This window comes from Eschrichtius robustus, chromosome 12, assembly GCF_028021215.1.
Source record: "Eschrichtius robustus isolate mEscRob2 chromosome 12, mEscRob2.pri, whole genome shotgun sequence".
In the NCBI taxonomy this organism is placed as follows: Eukaryota; Metazoa; Chordata; class Mammalia; order Artiodactyla; family Eschrichtiidae; genus Eschrichtius; species Eschrichtius robustus.
In genome coordinates this window covers 63,766,319-63,790,735 of record NC_090835.1, presented here as the reverse complement: position 1 = coordinate 63,790,735, position 24,417 = coordinate 63,766,319, and the positions used below count along the sequence as shown (strand labels likewise).

The window sequence follows — 24,417 nt, the reverse complement described above, 5'->3', positions numbered from 1 at the left end:
CCATGTTGCTGCAAATGGCATTATTTCATTCCATTCCGTTTTATATGTGTACCACATCTTCTTTATCCACTCATCTGTTGATGAACATTTAGGTTGTTTCCATGTCTTGGCTATTTTAGTAATGCTGCTATGAACATAGGGGTACATGTATCTTTTTGAATTATGGTTTGTCTGGGTATATGCGTAGGAGTGGGATTGCTGGATCATAAGGCAACTCTACTTTTAGTTTTTTAAGGAACCTCCAATACTGTTTTCCATAGTGGCTGTACCAGCTTAAATTCCCACCAACAGTGTAGGAGGGTTCACTTTTCTCCACACCCTCTCTAGCATTTGTTGTTTGTAGACTTTTTAAAAATGATGGCCATTCTGACTGTTGTGAGGTGATACCTCACTGTAATTTTGATTTTCATTTTCCTAATAATTAGTGATGATGAGCATCCTTTTATGTGCCTGTTGGCCATCTGTATGTCTTCTTTGGAGAAATGTCTATTTAGATCTTCTGCCTATTTTTTGATTAGGTTGTTTGTTTTTTTGTTATTGAGTTGTATGAGCTGTTTGTATTTTGGAAATTAAGCACTTGTTGGTCGCATCATTTGCAAATATTTTCTCCCAGTCCATAGGCTGTCTTTTTGTTTTGTTGATGGTTTCCTTTGCTGTGCAAGGATGGTTTTTCTTTCTTTTGCTTGTAAGGTTGATTAGGTCCCATTTGTTTATTTTTCCTTTTATTTCTATTGACTTGGGAGAATGACCTAATAAAACATTGGTATAATTTATGTATGAGAATGTTTTGCCTATGTTCTCTTCTAGGAGTTTTATGGTATCATGTCTTATATTTATGTCTTTAAGTAGGTTTTTTTTTTTTAATTTATTTTTTTGGCTGTATTGGGTCTTCATTGCTGCACACAGGCTTTCTCTAGTTGCGGCGAGTGAGGGCTACTCTTCGTTGTGCACAGACTTTCTCATTGCGGTGACTTCTTGTTGCAGAGCATGGGCTCTAGGCACGTGGGCTTCAGTAGTTGCAGCACACGGGCTCAGTAGTTGTAGCACGCGGGCCCTAGAACACGTGGGCTTCAGTAGTTGTGGTGTGTGGGCTCGGTAGTTGTGGTGCACGGGCTCTAGGGCATGCGGGCTTCAGTAGCTGTGGCACACGGGCTTAGTTGCTCCGCAGCATGTGGGATCTTCCCAGACCAGGGATCGAACCTGTGTCCCCTGCATTGGCAGGCGGATTCTTAATCACTGCGCCACCAGGAAAGTCCCTTTAAGTAGGTTTTTATTTGTTACTACTCATGGTTAATTTTGTCATTTTTTCTTTCTCCTAGTAATAATATTGGTGAGATGATTAATTTTGTGAACAGCCTTTGTTTCTTCAAGGTTGTGTCTTTTTTTCCTTGGAGATGGATGTCATATGTGACCCTTAACAATTAGTGTGGCCTGTGGTAGATATAACCCCTAGATTTCTGTTCTAAATTGTTATTTTGTGTCAGTAGAGGGCAATGTAGAAGAAAGTCTTTATGTTTAATTAGGAAAAGCAGTACTAGGTTAGTGCTACAATAAACAGCCTGCTGCTGGGTGAAATTGGAGGTAGCTGAGTTAAATAAATGACATAATCAGTGCTTTTTAAGAGATTTGTTTAAAAGCAGACACTTAAGTGATAACATCTTAAAAATACAGTTTTCAGTGTTGTTCGTTAATCTGAGTGCAGTTTTCTTTTGTACTTTTTTGGGACACTTTTTTGGGTACTTAGTGTTTAGTACATAACTTCAAAGTTATGTGCTGTGGCTCTTTTTAAGCTATACTGGTTACCGTATAAGCAAAGGCCAAAAGGAAAGCCTTTTGAGTTAAAACTTATAATTTTTTCTGGTATTGTTTTTATTCTGAAAACAATAACTTTTACTCAATCCTATTTTGTATTGGTGCTAAAAGCCTTATTTTCTAAAATACTGGGTTGGCCAAAAAGTGCTTGGCTTTCTCCTGGGTAGGTCAGGGCTGAGTCTGGTTGAGAGGTTGTCCATAGAGCCCTTTGCCTTGCCGTGAAGGAGAGTGGATGGAGGGGGTTACCTGGGAAGCTGTCCTGACAGCTTTGGAGTCTGAAGCTCTGGGAGGAAGGGAAGGTATTGCTTTTAGGCTGTGGCAAAGGGGAAATTAAACCCATTGTGATGGTTTCTTGATTACTGTACTTTCCAGTGAGGAAGGTTTTGAACTTGGAGTATGTAATTGAAAGAATTTGAAAATATTCTTGTAGGATGAAAAGAATCGCCCTAAAGATTTAGAAAAAGGTATTCTAATTCGTGGTAGAGGAAGAAATAAATGGTGCTGGGGGAAGTCTAAGTTGATAGAAGAATTTTACCCCAGGTGACATCTACAAGCTTGTTGTTAGTCTTTGATCATATGATTTATATTATAAGATAACAAATCTGGCTTTTGAGCATGCTTTAGGACTAGTAAAAGATGGGCATTATGCTCTCATTTGGTAAGAGCTCTTTTCTCACCCTGCTGATCCGTGAGACTCAGCTGTGGCACTGCTTCCTCCAGGAAGCCCCCCTGAGCCCCAGGATTGTACTGAGTTTGTCTCCTTTGTGCCCCCACAGCATTCTGCACACTACCAAACTGCAGTGAGATTACTCCAGTTAGCGTTTTTCTTCTCAACTACAATGTAAGCTTTTTGAGAGTAAGGGCTTGGTCTTAATTAAACTTTTCTCTCTACGTAACATAGGGTCAGTGCCCAATAACATTTTGTTGGACTGATAGACACTGAATAATGAAGATGACTCTTACTGTCTGCACATAGTTTACTGCTTGTGTGTGATCTCATTTGATCTTCACCACAAGCCTCTGAGATGGACGAGGATGACCGTCTGCATCACACAGGCCAGGAAAGTGCTGCTCAGAGAGGCCAGGTAGTTTGTCCAGTGTCTTGTTGGCCGGTAATTGCTGCAGCCATAACTGGATCTCGGGTTTTCTAATTGTGATTCTTAGGATCTTTTGATGAAAACTGTGCCTTTGTGAGTAGTTGTATTATCAGGGGATTTAGATCTTCAAACTCAGGAAGTACTGAAAGGTAAGTGTATTAGGGTCCAGTTACAGAGCAGGCAAAAAGGGTGAATTTGGAGCTGAGATGCAATAAATTGATAACCAGTTAGGGAAAAGAATGAGGGAAAGATATATTTCTTTGCTTCACATAACAGTTTTAGAACCTTTAGCCAGTTCTCTCAGTTAATGTTTTTTTTTCTTTTTTAATAACTTTTTATTTGTTCACCCACGTATTGTTTTCAGTACTAGGGATATAATACTTAATAGGATAGATGAAATTTCTTCTCTTATAAAACTTATACCAGTTACCAAAGAAATAAACAATAACAATATTACATGTGACATGAAGGAGCCAGCAGAGCAAAAGTAGAGGAAAGTACATTCCAGGCAGGAGCGGTCACTGATGCCAAGGCCCCAAGGAGAGAGGGGTGGCATTTTTGCACAATGCTGGAGTGTAGTGAGCTAGCAAGGAGCCGTACAGGATGAGACGGCAGCGATGCGGGACTTTGAATAAACCAGGGTAGAGAGATTGATTTTTAGCCTAATGTAGTGGAAAACCATTGGATGGTTTTGGAAAAGGGAGTGATATAATCTGATTTATATTTAAAATAGGTTACTGTGGCTGAAAACCACTTTGGAGGGTATAGAAAGAATGGCAGTAGGAAGACTAGTTCAGAAGTTTATCACTTTAATCTAGATGGTGGCTGGAAAGAGGCTGGTTGTGGTGGTGATGATTCAGAGAACTCGCTGGATTTCAGTTACTTTCTTGAAGTGCTGTTGACAGACTGGGTGTGAGAGAAAAAGAGGAAATCAGGATAAAAACAATAATGATAGCTTATACTTAATGAACATTTAATATTTGCCAGGTGCTGTTCTAAATGCTTCACATGAGCTTCACATGAGCTTCACATTTCATCTTCACAGTAATCCTGTTGGGTGGGTACCATTTTCACTCTCTGAGGCATACAGTCTGCACAGCTAAGTGAGGAGCCAGGGCAGGGTTTGCATCCGTGCAGCCTGGCTTCAGTCTTTACTCCTGACCACTGTGTTGCACTGCCCAGACTCTTGGCCAGAGTAACTCATTAGAGGATGATGTCTTTTACCACGATGTGGAAGACTGTGTGAGAAGTCCACAGGCTAAAACCAGGAGTTCTGCTCTGATCATGTTCAGCGGGAGGTGCTTGTCAGTCATCCAGATGGTGATGGCAAGTGTGAAGTTGGGTTTAAGTCTAGATTTCTGGGGAGGATAAAGTGAAGCCCTGAGGCATAGGAGGTCACACAGCCGAGCTTGGGTTTTCACACACTTCCACTCTCTGTGACTGGTGGAGCGTGCTTGCTTTGTTTTTCGAAAACGGGCAGCTTCTTAAGTTGTAGCTGAATATCTTTAAGGCAGATTCTCTTTTTTCTCACATTATGTGACTAATTTCACTTTCTGTGGGTGAGATTCATCATTAGAAGGTGCTGGTAAAACTTTAGAAAATAGACTTTCAGAAAATATATTTATTCTAATTTAGAGATAGAAAGAGGACTTTTGAGAAACTCCCTAGGAAATAACTGACAGCAAGTAAGCAGGTCTTTCTTGGAGTCACAGAGGAAAGTAAGGATTTTCTTTTTTTGAAAAGGATTTTCTTTTTCACATGTTTAGAATAGTAGATGGATCTGTGACCCACCAAGTATTTGTTGCTTTGGAAGAATATTCTTTGTAGGCACTTGATCAAGTAATTTTTTTATTTCTACAGAGCTTAGAATCCTCTTAAATCTTTCATCCTCTTTTTAAAAGCAGTGTTCAGTTTAGTTCCTTAAGCTGTGCTTAAATATAATTAATTTTCTTGAATGGTTACTTACTTTGTAATCATATAAGAATTTTCCTTGTCTTATTTGTGTCTAGTTGATTTCCTTTGGTTTTGGATTGATCAATATGTCTTTTCCAATATTACTTCCTGGTTATTTAATATTATTTTAAAGTGATTGCTGTGGACCAGTCAGTGTAGCTGCTAATCCTTCACCTCTGCCTTTACTCTCAGGCATCAGCCCATTTATTCTCCCCTGGTACTGAGCTCTAGGAAACAAAGCAGTGCAGTTAAAAGCCATGAAACTGTCGATAACAGAAAAACCATTCATTTTGGGGGAAAAAATAAACATCCTCTTTTTACTTTGAGACATGCTTGTTGACTGAGGATGCTAAATTGAATGTTGCTCTTTAGACTGTAGAGGACCTAGTAACCAAAGTGAGTATTTCAAGGTAGGGTGCGGGGTCAGGCAGGCCCACTGGATCCCACAGACGAACAAGTCATTACAAGTGAGTCTTGGCATCTTTCTTCCTATGCATTGTATTGGGTTGGCCAAAAAGTTCGTTCGGGTTTTTCATAACATCTTACGGGAAAATCCAAACGAACTTTTTGGCCAACCCAGTATTTTAGAAAATGAGGCTTTTAGCACCATCACAAAATAGGATTGAGTAAAAGTTATTGTTTTAGTGAAATATTCTAGGTTTCTGATAGGCTAGCTTAGATTCGTTGGAAAAAAAAATCAGTTTTTTATATATATATATATGTGTGTGTGTGTATGTGTGTATATATATATATATATATATATATATATATATATATGGTGCTTAAAAAATTCCAAAGTGCTATATATTTTTCAGGTGTTCATTTGAAGGGGCTAGTTCATGTAAAGAATAGAATTTTAAGGGGTTTGGATTTTTCCTTTTATTTCTCCCTGTGGTGCTTAGTACAGTTTTGCACTTTGTGTTTATGGAAATTATTGGTGGCAAGAATTTTAATGATTCACTTATCTCTAGTTGCTAGCAAATGTTAGCAGCACATCGACATAGGATTTTTAGAGCAGCACAGAATTTTAGAGTTGTGTGATAATCATTTGTGTGTTATCTTTCCCTCATTCTTGGCGCCTAGAATCCAAACTTGAGGTTTATAGATATCAGTGGACATGCTTGTTTGTCCTATTGTGTATGGTAGTGCCTTAGCTTTCTTTTATAAGGAGCTCTCAGTAAAACTTACCAGTCAGGCCTCTTCATTTTGCCCATGAAAGTTTAGCCCCATGAAGGCTGGGTGGCTTACCAAAATTCTTGCGGCTGATCGGTGAAGGACTTGGGTTCTTCACTGTGGGTCTCCCATAACTCCTTAAAGTCAGTGCCTTTTTTTCATAGATTGTTGCCTCTCCCCAGGCGCAGTCAAATACCTCTGCCCCTCTACTGCTCTCTTATTCACCCTCAAGTGTTCCATGACACGTTTTACATGTAGGCTTCTCCAGGTAGGGACTGAGCCCTGTTCAGCTTCTCCAGGGTGGGGACTAAGCTCTGTTCAGCTTCTCCAGGTAGGGACTGAGCCCTGTTTGGCTTCTGCAGGGTAGGGACTCAGCCCTGTTCGACTTCATTCTCTCTGATGCTGAGCACAGTACCTTGAGAAGAGCAGGTGCTCAGGATCTGGTGAATTACCCTGTGAGAGCTGCATGTGTGTGTTTTCTCCAGATTTGTTGAGAAAAGTAAGTGAAACGATGTTGCACTTCAGTGTCCTGTTTATAAAAGGAAAGAGTGAAGCACCTCAGATGTGGGAAGGGCTGTGCATGCAGAATATTTCTGCGGTCTCTGTTGGGAACGTCTGTGGCCACAGTAGCCTGCTTCCTAAGAACCGCTGCAGTTGGCTGCAAGGGTTACAGTTGTTACTCTTTTGACAGGTTTTCTCTGGAGTATGTAATATGTGAGGTTATATTTTGTCTAGAAATATATGATGCAGCATCAGCCAGGTTGAAACTCTAGCTTGAGAACAGCAGCTTCTCTTTTCATGGTTGAACTAACTTTCCAGAGTAATTCTTAGGTTACTATTTCTGTGGTCACCTTTGTGTCCCCTGTGCACCCTTACCCCCACTCACAGAAGAATGCCTCTGTACTCCTCTATAAACACTCCTGTTCCCCAGATCATTTATCATATTTAACAATTATAATGACCCCTTTTAACACTTCAGCCCAGATTGGCTAGAAGATACTTAGTATTTTTACACACTATTTATAGTGTTTTTTTTCCCACTGAGCTGCATTGACACCTGAGTGCACTGAAACACAGATTTTTATCCCTATTGCTCACTTGTGACGAGAAAATATCTGCAGATTCAGTTGCTAGGAAACAGCTGAATACTGAAATAGTTTTTTTGGGGGGGGTCCTTGTAAATTCAGTTCTTTGACAGTTCTACTCTCATAGAGCAAAAATTTATTCAGTCTCTAGAAAGAAAGATGCATCACCTGTTAGTTTTCCAATTTAAAAATTTTGCACAGGGGGAGCTAGGAATACGAATACAGTTTTGTTCCAGGATTGATTAAATTTTGAGAGTGTAATTTTTCAGTGACTGGACATTGAGAAGTAATGATTATGTGTACATCTTTGAGTTTCAGTTTTTTTTTTCCAAAGCTTTCTGATTCCTCATTAATGAGAAAGAATGAGGATAAGAGAGAGATACACACACACGACACAGAGGAATTTAAACCAAAGTAAAATATTATATTAATTAAACCAACTTTGTTTCATGGAAATAGGATTGGCCACATCCCGTGTTAAATCCAGATCAGCTTTTTTTTATCTGTGACACTTAATAATGGTGTGCCAGGGAAAGAATAAATATTGAAAAGAAGTGTTTGGTTATATATAATGTTTGGCTTTCTTTTATACCTGACTATCATTTTTGTCATAATTATATAACATTTAGAAAAAGATTTTCATTCAGGTTCAACATAGTAGTAACTCTTTGTGAGTATTCACTGCATGCCAGGCAAATATGCAGGGGCAGAGGTATGATTAAGCTTTCAGGGTGAATGGTGAGGGGGGCAGCAGTGGGCAGAGATGTAAACAGTCCTCCTGCACTGTGGTCTGTGAAAGAGCAGTGTGTCCTGGGTGCAGCGGTAGCACAGGAAAGAGGTGATGGACTTAGTCTGGGGACCGCAGAGAAGCCTTCAAGGAAGAGGTCAGCTCTGAGCTGAGTTTTGCAGGGCTCTTTTTGGATGTGAACAATCCCTTGACCTTGTCTTTTTTGGGGTGGGGGTTGGGGATGGGGAATAAGACCAGTATTAGTTGTCTTCATTTGTAAGTTGGCTCTTTGTTTCTTCCTTGTCCACACCCTTGGTTGATGTTTCTCTTCCCCACCCTGTCTGTACAGGCAGGTGAGTACTTACTGTCCAGATACCAGCTTCTAATTCTGTACCTTCAAATTTCACTGCTTGTCTGTTTAATTGCACACATATATCTGAGGAACTTGGCAGGGAGTGCAGAATACATCTTCTGATTTACATGCATTGAGAATCCTGTGTCTCAGAAATAAATATCTTATTAAGGCTTAATGTCTTAATCCAGGTGACACAGAGAGAACTCTGTGAACTCAAGTAGGCAGCATATATAACATTGGAGTGGCATGGAGAATGTTATCTGAAATGAGAGTATGTGTGAGTTCAAAACAAAAATAAAAACAGCAAATGAAAATTGTCCTGGACTAGTTGATACTAGAAATAATCAAGGAATGATAGAATTGAGAATCACTAAATGCACAGGTTTGGTTGCCCCTAAATTTTTAAAAAGACACTAAGAATAAGAGTAAATGTTTATGAGACTCTTGCTGTTTGTATAAAATTTTTTATTTTTAATAATTTTATACTTTTAGGGTGCATTTTGGAGCATGATATTAGGTGAATTTCAGTATTTTCAGGCCTACATTTTAAATTAGAAACCTCGGGCTTCCCCGGTGGCGCAGTGGTTGAGAATCTGCCTGCCAATGCAGGGGACATGGGTTCGAGCCCTGGTCTGGGAAGATCCCACATGCCGCGGAGCAGCTGGGCCCGTGAGCCACAACTACTGAGCCTGCGCGTCTGCCGCTTGTGCTCCGCAACAAGAGAGGCCGTGACAGTGAGAGGCCCGCGCACCGCGATGAAGAGCGGCCCCCGCTCGCCGCAACTAGAGAAAGCGCTCACACAGAAACGAAGACCCAACACAGCCAAAAATAAATAAATAAATAAATAAAAATTAAAAAAAAAAAAACCTATCCTAGAGTTACGAGAGTTTAGTAATATGGAAGGCACTTAAGCTCTGGTTTAAAAAAAAAAATTATGGTTGTCCTTGGAGCAGCTATGATTTTGTCCGTATACAAGACTGTATTTGTTGAGTTGCTAAGCAGTTAAGAGAACAGTGTCAGTGAGCAACTAAATTGAGATGTGAATGGGGTGATAATCTAGAAAAAACAGACCTGAAAATGGAAAAAGATATAGAAGACAGATTTCTTTCTCATAAACTTGGAAACAGAAGAATCGCAAACAAGATTGGTAATCAGGTAATCAGGTCCAGTTTTCACATTGACTATTAAAGGCTAAAATAATGGAGGGAAGATGAAATAACATTCAATCTTTGAGGAAAAAACTAACTAATACAGCTTTGGATTTTGGCAGGGTGGCTCTAATCCCAAAGAAAGAGAATAACAGTTTGCATTTACAGTCTTTTCTAAGTCTTTTGTAAGTACATTTTCATTAATCCTTCAGACTACTTTTGAGCTTCGTTTAAAATATTAAGAAGGAAATCATCTCTACTTCCGAAGATGCCTGAAAAAAATTACATACTGAAAGTCATAGAAATTACTGCTTTACCTTGATGGCTTCAATTTTTTATGTATTTCTAACTCTCATTTGTTTTGTTTAACACTTTGGCCAAGGAATTTATCATTTGGCAAATATTTATCAATTGCATAATGAGGGTTGGGCCTGAGGCAGTATGTTACACGTGCAGGTGTGCATGTGCGTGTGCACGCGTGTGTGCACACACACACACACACAAGTAAATTTGAAAGTGTATTTTTCCCTTCAGTTCCAGGTGGTGCTGAATCATTCTTCTTAGGTCAGGAGCCTCTGAGCTTTATTTATTTTAGGTGGAGAATTGGCCTGCTCGGTGGTGGTGGTTGTGGTTATGGAGGCAGATTTCTGTTTATTAAGCACTTACTGGGTGCCAGACACTATTGAATTTGTTATACGCATTGCTGATTTAATCCTGTCAGTAGTTACTGAGCTGGTTATTAGCATGATTTTTGCAAATGAGGGAACTGAGGCTTTGAAAGTTTAAACAATTCGTCCAAGATCACAGTGCTAGTTAGTTGCTGAGCCAGAATTCTACCAGTGCACCTGAATCCTTGGTGCCCTGCTTGTGATCCCTCTTTGTGGGAAGTGGCACAATGATTCCTTTTTCCTTTTCTTTTTGGGTTATCATTGATGAGCATAAATGTGTCAGTCAACACCTTACTGTAGAGCGATGGTAGGATTGGGAATTTTACTAGTTGGAAATATCTTAAACAAGTAGTTTCTTGCATGTTAGATTGCTCTGTTGACTGAGATCCTTTAATTCATTACTGTTTTAGAACAGGGACTTTGTAGTGTCTTTGTTTTTATTTTTATTTTTGTGACACAATATGATGTAATTTATACCAGCTCAGTCTTGGATGTGAAAATGTCAATAGATATTCTGAACTGTTCCAGCCTTCTCTCTCAGTTACACTCTGTATGCTCACTCCCACTTTCCTGCCCATCCCAAAGCCCACCCACCCATGTCTTATATTCCATATACTCATCTTCTTATTATCACTTACATATTGTATGAGGGTTCAGCTCCACATCTTGTGTCTTTGCTTCTCTCATCCGTATTTCTTCCCAGTATTTTTTATTGTGGTAGAATACATGTAACATGAGATTTACTGTCTTAACCGTGTTTAAGTGAGACAGTTGTACCTGGTTCTGAAAGTGCTGTGAAGAAAGCCCCCGTGCACTGCCCTTGCCGCTGTGGAACCCAGGTGGTTCTTTTTCTGCTTCTGGTGATGAACCACAGTTGTAGTTCTTAGTGCTTGATCACAACTTTTGTCTTTTGATTTTGTGGCCAAATATAATTTATGGTTCCTCCAGTCCCTAGTTGTAATTTCTACATGTACCGTTGCTAAAAGTACATAATACATGAATGATTTTTTAAAAAATCTGTGAGTGGTGCTTGTTATTAGACTAGCCAACAATTTGACATTTATTTTGCCTTCAATAAGTTCTCAACTTCTATGAATACCATATATTTAACCCACTGTTTTACTTACAAAGAAAAAAAATCTGTGTTAAATAGACTAGCGTATCTTTTTGAAAAATATGGTATGGGACTTTTAAAGTTTCATATTATAGTGTTAAATGATTCATCTACCTTCTTGGTTCATTGTTTATTATGTTACTAGAATACTTCAACACATTTCAGACTTAATTCATAATTCAGTGTGTCTTGGACGTGAATCCATGGTTCAGTGCAAACACACACACACTCTTACATACACTCTCCAGTTTTATTTTTTAAACTTTTCCCCTCATAACTCTGCTAGTTTATCACAGTGTTATGGTAAGAAAGATTAACATCCTACCGGAAGATACAACTAGGCAGTAATAGGTAGTTTTTTTGTTTGTTTGTTTATTCATTCATTCCTTTATTTGCCTATGGATGTCCAACTGTTTCAGTATCATTTGTTGGAAAGGCTATCTTTCCTTTGTTGCATTGCTTTTGCATCCTCATCAAAATCATATTTGTGTAGATTTATTTTTGGATTCTCTGTTCAGTTGTAGTGATGTATGGATTTATCCTCTGCCTTTAACAGTCTTTATGACTGTACTTATATATAAGTCTTGAAATCAGGTAGTCTGATTCTTCCTACTTTTCTTCTTTTTCAAAATTGTTTCAGCTGTTCTAGTTCATTTGCCTTCCACATAAATTTTAAGATAATACTGTTTATGTCTTCAAAAAATCTTGCCATTATTTGGATAGAAATTGCACTAATCCTATATACCAACTTGAGAAGAATTGACATTTTTACTATGTTGCATCTTCCAATTCATGAACATGGTATGTCTCTCCATTTATTTGGATTGTATTTGATTTCCTTCATCAGAGTTTTGTAGCTTTCAGCTTACAAGTAGTATACATGCTTTGTTAGATTTACAATAGGTAGTTTAGAGTAGCTTAGGCCTAATGGACAAGCCTTATCTTCGGTTTAGATGATGTCTGTTATGTTAATATGTAGTTCTTCACTAAAGAAACATCAAATGTTGATTATATTTTACTTTTGGTAGAGAACTTTGTTTAAGAATTAGGAGAAATTTGAATGCCCCAGTTCAAGTTAAGTACCCTTGTTGCTTCACTGTAAGTTTTGTTAGTAGAAAACTGTTCTGTCCTTTATATGCATTGCAGGCTATTTTCTCTTTCTAGGTAATCCTAAGGAAATTGTTAGAACTCCTTTTCCCAGGTGTGTGTGTATGTGCACGCGTGCATGCATGCATGCGTGTGTGTGTGTTTCCCTAAAGGAACAATGCTAGTGATCTTTGCTCTGACGAGTCTGTTTGCTCTAACTGTGCTTTGTATTTCTCTTTAAGGCCATCCTTGGCATCTGAGGCATTGAAACTGACATTTTGTTAAGAAATGCCTTACAATGGGGCCTCCTCTTCAGCAGCTGGGCCCTAATTCACTTAAGAATCCCTCACTCCTGATTTCACAATCTTCTTCTTTAAGGATCAGGTATACTTTTCCCATGACTATCAACCAGAAGCCATCAAACAGAATAGAAACTATTTGAAATAAGAGTGTAGGTTTTTTTTCACTTTTTAAAGATTTGCAGCATATTCTTGGAGAATAAGTGTAGTGAAGATTAGAATTACATATGCCTACATTATACCTTAGGTTAGTAATATATGCAGGTTATATTTTAATGTTTATGATCTCTATTTTTTCTTTTTAATAATTATTCCTCTTTTCTGTGATTGGGACTCTGCTTTTTATAAGTATTATGTTTGAATGTTTAAACCGGCTTCATTGAGGTATAAATTACATAAAATTCATCAATTTTAAGTGTACAGTTGGATGAGTTTTTTTTTAATTTTTTTAATTAAAACAATTTTAACCTTTTCATTTTGAAATAATTTCCAACTTTCAAAAACATTGGAAGAATAGTACAAGGCTGCTTGTATATCCTTCATCCAGCTTCCCCAAATGTTGACAACTTACATGACCACAGATCAATGATCAAAATCAGAAAATTAACATTGATTCAATACTACTAAATAATCTACATATCTTATTCAAATTTTGCTAATTGTCCCACTAATCTCCTTTTTCTGGTCCAGGATCCAGTCCAGGATCTTATCTGCATTCAGTTGTCATGTCGCCTTAGTCTGCTTCAGTTTAGAACAGTTAATCTTTCTTTCTTTCTTTTTTTTTTTAAATAATTGATAGATTTTATTTTATTTTGGCCCAAAATATATGCATTCTGTCTCACTGTGACTTCTCCTTTTGTGGGGTATCTTTTTTGGTGAGTTCCAGTGTCTTCCTGTTGATGATTGTTCAGCAGTTAGCTGTGATTCCAGTGCTCTCACAAGAGGGAGTGAGCACACCTCCTTCTACTCTGCCATCTTGAACCATTCTCCTCAATCTTTCTTTATCTTTCAGGACTTTGACAATTTTTTAAAAAAATAAATAAATAATTAATTAATTATTTATTTTTGGCTGTGTTGGGTCTGCGTTTCTGCGCGAGGGCTTTCTCTAGTTGCGGCAAGCGGGGGCCACTCTTCATCGCGGTGCGCAGGCCTCTCACTATCGCGGCCTCTCCTGTTGCGGAGCACAGGCTCCAGACGCGCAGGCTCAGTAATTGTGGCTCATGGCCCAGTTGCTCCGCGGCATGTGGGATCTTCCCAGACCAGGGCTCGAACCTGTGTCCCCTGCATTGGCAGGCAGATTCTCAACCACTGCGCCACCAGGGAAGCCCGACTTTGACAATTTTGAAGAGTCAGTTATTTTGTAGAATGCCCCTCAAATTGGGAAATCTATTCTTAAAGTATGGCCTCTCCCCTTCATACTTCTCCAACGCAAATTCTGGAAGGGTATTAGGGTTCTGCTCTTGTGAGCAAACATGTGCTAAGGGAAAAATGGTGAAACCATGCCAAATAGATATTAATTTCTTCTACACTTTAGGGATATCCTGAAATACAAGGCCTCATGCAATTCATCTCATAAAGCTTATATGGTTGAGTCTGAAATTCAGTCATTCTTTTCAAAGAAACAATCAAGTAGAATTTAATTAGTTGCAAACAACAGAAGCAGCAAACTCATACTGGTTCAAGCCATAGAGAAGATGTATTGGCCCATGTAACTGAGCAATCTGGAGGTAAGTTGAACTTCAGGCAAGGGCTGGCTGACCCAGGCCTTCTTGGGTCTTTCTTGACATGTGTATGCAGCTGTGGGGACCATCACCACAGTCAAGGTATGTAATATTTCCATCACCCCCCCAAATTCCTTGTCCCTTAAGCATTTAATCTCCTCCTTCTACACCTGGCCTTTGGCAAACACTCATCTGCTTTCTGTCATGATAATTTTGTTGGTTTTAGAATTTTATATAAATTGAACCATATAAATATGTATTCTTCTGTGTTTGGCTTTTTTGATCTGTATATAATGTTTTCAATATTCATCTGTGTCAATTAATATTTTGGTAGTTCATTCTTTTTTTTATTATTGTGTGGTATTTCATTGTATGAATGTACCACAGTTTGTTTATCCCATCCCCATTTAATGGACATTTAGATTGCTTCTAGTTTTTGGCTACAGTGAATAAAACTGCTGTGAACATTTGGGTAAATACCTCTGAATGGGATTGCTGGGTTGTATGCTAAGTATGTACATGGTATGTTGAATTTTATGAGGCACTAGGCTATAGTCTTTTGCATTTCCACCAGTAGTGTATGAGTTCCAGGTACTCTGCAACCTTGCCAAAAGTTGGTATTATCAGAATTAAAGATTTTAACAATCCTAATGGGTGTGTGATGACATTTCATTATGCTTTTAATTTCCCTAATGACTAATGATGTTGACCATCTTTTCAGCCCTTATTTGTGATTCATATATCTCCATTGATAAAGTGTCTGTTTATATCCTTTGCACATTTTAAAAATTGGGTTGTTTGTCTTTTTGTTGGGTTTTATGAGTTCCATATATATATATATATATATATATATATATATATATATACACATATGTATATATATACACACACACACACACACAATTCTATATATTATATATATACAATTCTCTATAGAATTCTGTGTGTTTGTGTGTGTGTGTATATATATATATAAAATTATGTCTGTATACACACATTCATATATAAATATGTGTATGTGTATATGTGTGTTTTGTGAATATTTTCTCTCAGTGTATACTTGCCTTTTTTTGTTTGTTTGTTTTAACAATCTCTTTTGAAGAGCAAAAGTTTTAAGTTTTGATTAAGTCCATTTTATCAGTTTTTTCTTTTATGATTCATTTTCTATCTAAGAAATATTTGCCTACAACTATACCTCAATTAAAAAAGAAAAAGTTGCCTAACTGAAGGACACAAAAGAATTTCTCCTATATTATCTTTTAGAAATTTTATGGTTTTACTCTTATTTAACTCTGTGATTCATTTTGGGTTGATTTTAAGATATGACGTAAGGTAAAGGTCAGTGTTCACTCTTTTCCATATTGATTTCCAGTTGTATCAGCACCATTAGTAGTCTTTTCTAGATTAGGTTACCTAATCTAGTTAGATTACCTTGGTACCTTGTTGAGAATCATTTGATCATGTAAGCATGGGTATATTTCTGTGCTTTATTCTGTTCCCTTGCTGCATATGTCTGTCCTTGTAATAATACCACCCTGTCTTGATTACCATAGCTTTATAATAAGTTGTGAAATCAGGTAGTGCAAGTGTTTCAACTTTGGTCTTTTTCAAAATTGTTTTGGCTCATCTAGGTCTCTCTAGACCATAGGTATTTTAGAATCAGCTTGCCAATTTCTACAAAGAAGTCTGACAGAATTTTGATTGGGCTTGCATCAGATCTATGGATCAGTTGGTAGAGAATTGATATCTTAATGATATTGAGTCTCTTAATCCATGAACCTTGTATGTATCCAATTTATTAACGTCTTTTAAAAATTTCAGCAGTGTTTTCTAGTTTTCAGTGCAGAGCTTTTTCACATATTTTATTTCTAGGTGTTTTATGCTTTGATGCTTTAATAAAGAACATTATAGTTTTTTTCATTGTCAAATTTTTTGTTGCTAGTGTATAGAAATGGAATTGATTTTTAAGTATTTGTATCTTGCGATTTTGCTAAACTCACTTATTAATTAAATAGCCTCTTGGTAGGTTCTTTAGTATTTTCTACATAGATGCCAATGTAGTCTATAAATAAAGACAGTTTTACTTCTTTGCTTCCAATCTCTATGCCTTTTATTTGTTTTTCTTGGCTATTACAGTGGCTAGGACTTCTAGTACAGTGTTAAATAGAAGTGGTGAGAGTGGGCATCCTTGCCTTGTTCCTGATATTAGGAGGACACATTTAGTCTTGCACTATTAAGTAAGATATTAGCTGTAGGTTTTTCATAGATGTCCTTTTATCAGGTTAAGGAAGCTTCCTTCTGTTCCCAGTTGGCTGATTTTTTTTTGGGGGGGGGGGTTGCTGGTGGTTATGAGTGGGTGTTGAATTTTGTCTAATGCTTTGAGCATTAATTCATTTATTGAGATATTTATTATTAATTCATTTATTGAGATGTGGCTTTAAAGTACTTGTTTAGTATTATTGATAGAGTATTATTTTAAGAATATTAAATCAATCATATTCCTGGAATAAACCTACTATGTCAAGGTATATTATATTTTTTATATATTGCTGAAATCTGCTTAATTGCTTATAAGGGATATTGGTTTAGAGTGTCCTTTTTATATATTATCTGCCTGATTTTAGTATCACATTAATCCTAACCTTATAAAATGAGTTGGGAAATATTTCCTCCTCTTTATGTAGTTTATATAACACTGTAATATAAAACATACAATTTAATTATTTTATATGTGGAATTACATAAATTATCCTCAAATTTTCTCTCCTCTTTTTCCTTAAAGTAGATTTTAACTAAGTTTATGTTACAAGCTGGTTTAATATTTTATAATGAAAAATTAATATTTTTAATATTAGGATTTTTTTTAACAGCAGAGGGAAAAAGCTCTGTGATTTAAAAAATAGGTGTCCAGGGACTTCCCTGGCAGTCCAGTGGTTAAGATTTTGTGCTTCCACTGCAGGGGGCTGGTGAGGGTTTGATCCCTGGTTGGGGAACTAAGATCCCATATGCTGTGCAGTACGGCCAAAAAAAAAAAAAGCACAAAGATTTCACACACACAAGAAAAATAGGTGTCCAATAATTTTAGGACAGTAAGCCTTTTCATAAAAAATTTGGCAAGTGTAGAATGTGTGAAGACACAATACTTATTTACATAGTTATTTAACGTTTGGAATCCATTGTCTTCTCAATGTTATTTCACAAGCATTTTCTCAAAATACTATAATTTTTATTAACAACATTTTTAATGACTATGTGATCTATCATGTGAATTTATAATAATTATACCATTGATAATTGGAATTTTATTCTGTTTCTGATTTTTTAATGTAATTTTTTTATGTAAACCTTTGTTTTCTGGTATCTTTTTTTAAAAGCTCTTGATGTATTTTATTGGAACTGCTTTTCCATATACTACCACAGTTTGTATTTCCTCATGCAGTAAGTCTTGGCTGATTTGATAGGTAAAAGTAGTGTCTTACTGCTCTTAATTCCATTTCTGTAATTACTTGGGAAATATTTTTAAAAATCTCTTGAAGTCTTTTGGACTAGTCACTCAGAAGAGTTATGCAACAGAAGTATTAAAGGGAAATAAATATATGGAAAATAAGTTCCTGAAGTAAACACAAATAGAAAAACAAAGGCATAAGGCAGTGGAATTTATATAACATAAGAAAAGGGGAAAGGGGTTTTAGTTTGTATTAAATGGTCTTATTAGTTTACTAGGAAATGGATAGAGTGATATAAGAGCCATGAGTCTCATATTCTGATTTCTTCAAAATATACCAGCACTTCATAAACTTAGTGAAAGAATCTCAGTACTTACAAGCTTGCTTTTTATGGCCTATGTTTGATGAAAGTTTTTTTGGGAATTAGCTACCTGTTAGCTAAAAATAGGTGTCTGGAACACAGAGACCACACTAAGCCTTATAATTACGATATTGATCCACTCAAAGGTAGTAATTTGAAAGAAATGAAAGAAAATAGCAGTGAAACTCAAAACTGTGTGAAGGGACGGGCAGAAAATTTGGCCTTTATAGTAAATTTAATAGACAATACAATTTAAGAATGTGGATAATTGACAAAAACTTAGAGGAGAAGGAAAAGTGGAGGAGAATAAGTTTGAATTGATGTATGTTTTGGTGGACAAAAGAAAATGTGAACTTTTTTTTTTTAATACATTTATTTATTTATTTTTGGCTGCATTGGGTCTTCGTTGCTGCGCACGGGCTTTCTCTAGTTGCGGCGAATGGGGGCTTCTCTTCGTTGTGGTGCGTGGCCTTCTCATTGCAGTGGCTTCTCTTGTTGCAGAACATGGGCTCTAGGTGCTCGGGCTTCAGTAGTTGTGGCACGTGGGCTCAGTAGTTGTGGCTCACGGGCTCCAGAGCACAGGCTCAGTAGTTGTGGTGCACGGGCTTAGTTGCTCTATGGTATGTGGGATCATCCCAGACCAGGGATCGAACCCGTGTCCCCTGCATTGGCAGGCGGATTCTTAACCACGGCTCCACCAGGGAAGTCCCGAAAATGTGAACTTTCAAGTAGAACCTTGGTGTATATCTTTTTCATAGTAGGTAAATTCATTTATAACCTCTTTGTTCCCACAAAACATCTGAGGCAGCTTACACAAAACACATTGATTAAAATAGTTAAAAAAAGAAAAAGGAAAGAAAATCAGGACAAATGAACAAATCATAACTCTCAAGTGTCAATCATAGGATTGAGCTTTGTATTTGGCTGTAAGCTTCCTGGGAATAAAGGCAAAAAGGAAACCAGTCATTTACATAGAAAGGAGGGGGCTGTACCATTTTCTGAAATCCGAGACATAAGAACTGTGCTGTACCAGATGAGTAAAAATTTTTACTGATGGAGGATGTATGAGTTAATATAAAAAATTTAAATCACCAAAATGATAAAATCTTTCAGTATATTTGAGACTCTAACGTTAAACACTATAGTAGGCTTAAGTGATTTGAACTCTTTTTTTTCAATTTTTATTTATTTAATTTATTGAAGTATAGCTGACTTATATTAGTTTTAAGTATACAACATAGTGATTTGATATTTTGAGAGATTATACATCATTCAAAGTTGTTATAAAATATTGACTATATTCTCTGTGCTGTATATTATATCCCTGTGATTATTTATTTTATAACTGGTAGTTTGTACCTCTTAATCCGCTTTACCTAGTTTGCTTTTGCCTCCACCCATCTCCCCTCTGGTTTGTTCTCAATATCTGTGAGTCTGTTTCTCTTTTGTTACATTTGTTAGTTTTGTTTTTTAGATTCCACATATAAGTGAACACATGTGGTATTTGTCTTTTTCTGTCTGACTTATTTCACTAAGCATAATACTCTTCAGGTCCATCCATGTTGTTTCAAGTGGCAAGGTTTCATTATTTTTTATGGCTGAGTAATATTTCATTATATATACAGTATATACCACATCTTTATCCAAATCATCTGTCATTGGGCACTTCCATATCTTGGCTATTATAAATAATGCTTCTATGAACATAGGGGTGCATATATCTTTTCTAATTACTTTTTTGTTTTCTTTGGAAAAATACCCAGAAGTGGAATTGCTGGATCATATGGTAGTTTCATTTTTAATTTTTTGAGGAATCTCCATACTGTTTTCCATAGTGGCTGCACCAATTTACATTCCTACCAACAGTACATGAGGGTTCCCTTTTCTCCACATCCTTACCAACACTTGTTATTTGCTGTATTTTTGATAATAGCCATTCTGACAGGTGTGATATGATATCTTATTGTGGTTTTGATTTGCATTTCCCTGATGATTGGTGACGTTGAGCATCTTTTGATGTGCCTTTTGGCCATCTGTATGTCTTCTTTGGAAAAATGCCTATTCAACATATGTATATGTATAACTGAACCACTTTGCTCTACACCTGAAACTAACACAACATTGTAAGTCAACTATACTCCAATGTAAAATAAAAATCAAGGGAAAACTAAAGAAAAAAAATGAAAAAAGAAAAAGAAAAAAGAAGAAAAATGCCTATTCAGGTTCTCTGCTCATTTTTAACCAGATAATTTTTTAAACTCTTTTTTATACATCTTGGTATTTATGTATTTATCCCATCTTTCTGTTGTTTCTGTTATCTGAGAAGATACTGTGCACTCAGCATTGTTGCCAGGGCTTTGAAAGGCTACAGAGGCACTTAATGTTGTCCCTGTAATGTGAAAGCTTAAGTTCTAGATGGAAAGGCAAATGAACAACAGGAAACACTTAGAAAATAATTACACATAAGCTCAAAGGTACTTGCTGTAAATACATTGATGTGGACTGTTACTGGACCTGGGTCTTGAAGTATTTGGCTAAGTGGGAAATAAGCTGTGGGGTTGGTAGGAGTTCTGCTGCTGCAAAGGTGAGGTGCACCTGGGCTTCATCCTTTCAGTTCAGTTCAGAGCCCAAACAACATTGGACTGGACAATCAGAGGCCACTTTCATACCCTCTGCAAAGGATGATCACCACTGATACCCATTAAAGAACATGAATATTACCTTGAATATTTTTATGACAGTTGAGAAACATAGATTGAAAAGATGAGATGGTTCTTTTTCATCTTTGAATTCTCAGTGTTTACCATATTACTTTGCGTATTATAAAGACTTAATAAACATTTATTGAATGAATGACTAAAAAGAAAAATGGGGAGAGAGGTGTTCTATAACCATTTGTAAGAGAAGTAAAATATTAATCAATAAAAATAGAAACCTTTTTAAAGAGTTTTAAAGAAAGGATTGGATGATGAGAGCTGTTAATTTTTCTAATACAGTTATGGTGACAACTTGTCAGTATTGTGTTTGTTAGAATCTAGTTTATCTTTGGGACTTAAGTGAAACAATACTAATTTATAGGAAGTTGTATGTACTTACAAAATAATCCCATGTGTGAAGTCACTTGTCGCTAACCTGGCAAAGAAACCACAGATTTCGAATAGCTGAATGTAGTTGCAGGTGAAGCATTGCTCCTTAATTATCAGAGTTCTTTTATTACCTTTTTTATTACCAGTCAACTTGCTGGACTGTTAAATATTTGATATTTCTGGCACCTAGTATAGTGTCCAACAGTATATATGCAGTGTGTAAACAAATGTTTCTTAAGTGCTTTCTTCATATGGGATGTGGAGTAGAAGTGGTTTAAGACAGGATTCATTTTTTTTCTAATTTTTAAAAAAATTAGTTTTACTGAAATATAGTTGATTTACAGTGTTGCATTAATTTCTACTATACAGCAAAGTTATTCAGTTATACATATATGTACATTCTTTTTCATATTCTTTTCCATTTTGGTTTATCATAAGGTATTGAATATAATTCCCTGTGCTATACAGTAGGACCTTGTTGTTTATCCATTCTATGTATAATAGTTTGCATCTGCTAATTCCAAACTCCCAGTCTCCCCACCCGCTTTGGCAACCACAAGTCTGTTCTCTATGTAAAACAGGATTCTTGATATGAGTAGCTTATGTACTCTTCCAGTTGACATGAATAGATACACAGATAACAATTAGTATAGCATTGTAAAAACATAATTCAACAGCTATGCCAGTTTGGAGAAGGAAAGGGATCTCTAATTTGTTAAAGGAAACACTGATTAATCTTTAAAACAAAGATAGAAATTCATTAATTTATTCAGTCACTTTTTACTGGTTATAGAAAGAAAAGGAAGCATGCATCGTTTTGCACTTCTTTTGACAAGTATGTGTGCAGCCATCTAACGCCTTGCTAATCTGTTTGAACACAAAAATTGTAAATCATTATTTTAACAGGAATTTAGCCGTTTGCAAATAGGTGAATATTTATAGCCAGAAGGTTGCTACAAGGCAGCTCTTATAGTGTCAAATAAATGCTAAAAAATCCTTCACCAAAGAATAGGAGGTATTTATAAATAAGAAGGCTTAAAAATGTCCATATACAAATGCCATAATAGTAAGATTGAATGGAGAAGATAACTGGGCAGAAGACCACATTTACATTAGACAAAATGTAGGGGAAATTTTAGGGAGGAAACTCATGTAGGGAAAATTTCTGTTAGTCAAAGGGGATTTTAGATAAGAAATCTAGGTCTAAATTAAAAAGATAAGGGATGAATTTAGAGGGAGGATAAGGACTGAACCTAGGGATAGTAATGGGATAAGGTCATGTTACCTATACTTTTAAAATAATTAATTAATTAATTAATTAATTTTTGGCTGTGTTGGGTCTTCATTGCTGCGTGTGGGCTTTCTCTAGTTGTGGCGAGTGGGGGCTACTCTTCGTTGCGGTGCACAGGCTTCTCATTGCGGTGGCTTCTCTTGTTGCTGTAGGCGCGCGGGCTTCAGTAGTTGCAGCACACGGGCTCAGTAGTTGTGGCTCATGGGCTCTAGAGCGCAGGCTCAGTAGTTGTGGTGCATGGGCTTAGTTGCTCCACGGCATGTGGGATCATCCAGGACCAGGGCTCGAACCCGTGTCCCCTGCATTGGCAGGCGGATTCTTAACCACTGCACCACCAGGGAAGTCCCTCCTATACTTTTATATTCTTACTCATTCATTAATATTTCATGATTGCCGCCTCAATCCACAGTCTGTAAAGAGCAATTTAGGAAGTATTTTTCGTACTTTAGTTTGCCTAGTTGTCAGAAAAGAGATAAGTTATTTGCTTGCTAAACCTGGTTTTTTTCCCATGTATCTACTCATACTCACATGTAAAAGTGATGAGGATGATGGGGAGCCAGTTGTAGGTCTCCTTACTTCTGGGGATGTGCCTTAGGACACTGAGATGAACTATTCTGGAGCACATTTTCCACAGTGCTTTCTGTTTTTTTACACAGTTTACTTCTCTGAGATGTTCAGTTTTCCAAAGAATTAAATATTTGATATGAATTTTATATGCACATGAGATGGTGGAGGTGGCACAAGGTGGGCTTTGCCGTGGGAGAATTTGTGAGGACACGGGTGCAATATTCAGGTAAGAAGTTCTGAGAACCCAGAATGGATAGAAGGAGAGGGGGGAGTGTGAGCCACGTGCCCTTGAGCTTGGCTGTCGATGGGGAAAGGCTGGCCCAGGAGGACCGGGCAAGGAGAGTGTGGGGAGTTGCCATCAAAGTCTAGTGTCCAGAGGGTACATAGCACTCAGACTTACTCCAGACTGATGTCGGTGTCCAGGATGGTTCACTGGTGTATGGGATACAACAACATGAGTGTCTTCTTACTGCCAATGCTGCCAGGTCTGTGGTGACATTGATACAGTTTTGGGTGGTCTCCTTGTGTGGAGGAGGAAGTAGCTATGGCTGGGGGAGTGGGTGTTGGTCTCAGGAGCAAGGGGTGGTCTCTCTGGGCCTGGTGAATGGCAGTACCCAGGCAGGGAATTTGGGCTCCAGCCAAGCGATCTGGGCCCCAGAGTGGGTCCCATTCCAGCAAGTGCATTGAAGTGAGCTCACCCCAGTCTGGCAGGGTCTTGGACAGAACCACTGTGGTCCTGGAGCAGGGGCAGGAAGGACAGGTGGGACGTAGTAGTACTTGCGTTTATATTTAACCTTACCTTTTGAATAGTCTTTTTATATTTGGACAAGTTTTCCCAATAAATCTAGCCTTGCTAATGTAGGAGTCAGTCTTGCCAATATGGAAAGCTGTACTCAAATTTTCATCCTCTTTTGTAGCCAGATTTATAGGCATATGACTTAGACTTAACCTGTTAGACTCACTTCCCATGAGACTTCGGTTAGAACTGAGGAAGCAGATTCTGCAGAGAGCTTCCACTTGTGCTGGTGGAGGTGGAGGGTGGCAACAGGGGCTTCCCAGTGGTTGATTGCAGTGATGGCCATTTTCTAATCACTCCTGTATTGTGACATGGTTGGGACTTTGTTCCTGGAAGCTTAACTTTGACCATATTTCTTAATCTTCCCAATAATTTTGTGAGATGCCCAGTAACCTCTTAAACTCCTTTTCTGCTAATCAACCAGGGTCAGCTTCTTTTGTGTTCAACTAAGGGCCATGGCTGGGCCTGGCTTACCTAGGAGAAAAGGCAGCAAATGAAGACAAGGCTTCATCAGAGTCCACCTAGGAACTGGCTGCAGCTGAGTGTGTGGGGTCAGCCAGTCAGTGCTTGCTGCTGAGTAGGAGTGAAGCTGGCTAGGGATTGACTCCCAGATCCACCAGGACTCATTTCAG

The 24,417-nt window shown here is 37.5% G+C and overlaps 1 protein-coding gene across 2 annotated transcripts in view; it reads left to right on the top strand.

Moving 5' to 3' along the window:
• PRIM2 (DNA primase subunit 2) overlaps positions 1-24,417 on the top strand; it is a 282,564-nt gene that overhangs the window by 71,432 nt on the left and 186,715 nt on the right. The gene's annotated exons all lie outside the window — the stretch shown is intronic.